This window comes from Cupressus sempervirens, chromosome 9 (assembly GCF_028749045.1).
Source record: "Cupressus sempervirens isolate cs-2001-9-10 chromosome 9, ASM2874904v1, whole genome shotgun sequence".
Classification (NCBI taxonomy): Eukaryota; Viridiplantae; Streptophyta; class Pinopsida; order Cupressales; family Cupressaceae; genus Cupressus; species Cupressus sempervirens.
In genome coordinates this window covers 9,659,345-9,662,494 of record NC_143126.1, presented here as the reverse complement: position 1 = coordinate 9,662,494, position 3,150 = coordinate 9,659,345, and positions in this window count along the sequence as shown.

Below are 3,150 nucleotides of genomic sequence, written 5' to 3'. Positions count from 1 at the left end.
TGAACTCTTGAACTCCCAAACCTTTGGTTCAAGTTCAAGACTTATTTCAAAAATGAAGGTTTTGTTAGATATGCGACAATGGATATTGACGTGTACCATGTATGGGTAACAACTAGTTCTGATTGGGGATTCAGACTATAAAGGATTGAAAAGGAATTCAAAAATCTTTGGTTTCACACTAAACCTAACAAACTAGACTAAAATCAAACTAAAACAAAACAAGAAGAAAAAAAAAAACTAAGATGCATTAAAATTGCTATATAAAAGCTGAAACAATCATAACTGATATAGCTTCAAATATTTTCCATTGTAGGAGAGGGGCATTTTGGTTCCATCCAAATACCTTAGTTTGAAAGAATTAGCTCCAAGAATTTGCTTGATGAGTGGTTATATGATCTACTACCCTTTCTCTTTCCTCTTCTATCTTTACGAGGTAACAAATGCACTTTTGTAAAGCATTTTGGAAAACTTCATCCTCAATAACTTTTTGGAGTTTGGTAGTTGTCAGTTCAAGAGAAAGGGATAACTGATCCTTGATGCCATAAACCAGCTCAAAAGGATTCATCCCAATCACTCTTTTAAGGGTTGTTCGGTCTGCCCATAACACTTCAAAAAGCCTTTTGTGCTACTCAACATTTTTAATCACCATATTTTTCATAATAGAGACCAAATTCTTATTCAAAGACTCAGTCTAACCATTTCCTTGTGGAAAGTAATCAAATGAATGGGAGAGATGGATTCCATGGTCATAACAAAAAAGTTACAATTCTCTTGAAGAAAAACTCTGAACATTATCTGTTATCATCTTTTTTAGTACCCCAAACCTAACTAAGATATTTTCCATCAAAAAATTTCTTACCACCTTAGAAGTACTTTTCTTAACATGTGTCTCTTCAACCCATTTAGTAAAATAGTCAATGGCAGTCAACATGTAAGTATGACTTGCACTAGAGGTTGGGTCGAGGGCTCCTATGAAGTCTAGGCCCCATTGTTTGAAAGGCTCTTCTATAATCACAAGCCTCAAAGTGATGGAAGATCTTCTAACTTAGGTTTACCAGAAAATAATTCACACTTTTCACGCCTACCAATCCACTTATAAGAATTTGTGACCATGCCAAGCCGATAATACCCATCTCTCAATATTTTAAAAGATGTGACTGTAGATGAAAAGTTCCCACCATAGGCCTTATCATGGAAAGAGTGAAGGAGCTTCTCTTGTTGGTTCTTATCTATGCATCTTAGAAACATGTCATCCAAACCTCTCATATAGAGAACATCATCAACGATCACATATTTAACAGATTTTAATTTCAAAATCCTTCTTGCTTTACTAGTGAGATGTTCAAGGCATTCACCATAAGTAAGATAATAGACTATTTGAAAACCAGGTGTTCTTCAAAACCACTAGTAGTGCCAATGATTTTGTTTCAATAACCTCTTCTTTATTTTCTGCCATTAGCTTACACAATCATTGTCCTTTCACAAGATTTGTCAGTTTGATCTCCAAGTCAAACTCTTGAACCTTTGACACCCAAGCTACTCTATTGGTCATAGCTACCTCCTGTTGAGTAAAAAATACTTTTCACAACTGTACTCAGAATAAAGACCGTGGAATGAGAATGCAATATATAATACCGAAAGTGGTTCCCTTCTTTTTCAACTGAAAAAGGCTTCTTTCTTTGTGAGAGAATACTTCAACTCATGCTTCTTTAATGACACACTCATAAAATAAATTGGGACTTCAACATCTTTTGCGTCATTTTTCAATAGAATGGAGGACATGGTATGTTCACTAGCATAGCAATGAATAAAAAAATATTTCCTGATAATCAAGATGAGCTAAAACTAGGGCATTTGCAATGAAAACCTTTACCTCTTCGAAGGTCTTCTTGGCTTCATTGCTCCATTTAAAAGTTAGCTTTTCACTAAGAAAATTTGCAATAGGTCAAGTGGTTTCAAAAAAATCTAGTACAAACCTCCTTAAGAAATTGATTTTCCCAAAAAAGGAGCAGATGCCACTGTGGTTAGAAGGGAGACATAGTTGTTGGATTGCTTGAGCTCATTCTAGATCTATTCTAATTTCATCTTTTGACACAAGATGGCCTAAAAGTTTTCTCTTAGTGTGATGCAGTGCAACACTGGAGAACCCCCAAAGGGGATGTCCTAGCCCCTAGCAAATAACCACACATTGGAAACACAATAACAATGCAACACAAATGCAAGATCTTATACCAAATCACAACTCTTTATTTATAAAATAACTATTTACATGCAATATACCAGACTATAAGGCCTTTCAGGTTAGGGCCAAATACAATAACAATGACAAAAATAGTTATGCAAGATCCCTCAAGATCCAACTCAATCCTAGCTAGCCTAGATATGTAACATAATAGAAATCTAGTAGAAATCTCCACGATCTCAGCTTGAGCTTGCAAGCCACCAAGCAACCTCCTTGTTTCTAAACCGCAACCACTAGCTCTTCTCACAAATACACAGCTCCACCACAATCCTACTGTAATCTACCTCACATTCAACGCTCTATCCATAGACTCAAGAAAAATTTCCCTTCAACTACTCCACGCTAAACTTAGGATGCACTCCCTCTGAATGAATTAATCACTCCATGAATGGATGACCTAAGATTCCATAAGACCCCCAACTTATACCCAACTAAGCCACAAGTTGGCCTAGAAATTAAAAATTAAATAAACCCCATGCATTAAATGCATATTTAAGCAACAAGTCAGCTCACAACAAACATTAAATACAAAATTTTAACCCTTGTGTTAACCCATAGTTAACACATGATAACTACATAAAATACTTAGAACAAGCCCCAAGTTTGCAACCAAGATTAAATTCACATAGGAGAGATAACCAAGACCAAAAATAGGTCCATGCAAACTCCTCGATCGATCCATGTCACGACAACATGATACATGCATTAAATACACCAAGAACTCCAGTTGACACCAACACATTACCAAGTGTCAGCAAACTCCCAAGCATCATCGAGCTCCCAGACCATACCAAGCAACCAATACATGCCAAGCACAACAGTATCTATCGAGCTCCTTCAGTGACTGAGTACTAGTCCAAGCACCCTCCAAAGAAACTACCAAGACTCCTCCTAATAACTCTAAAGTA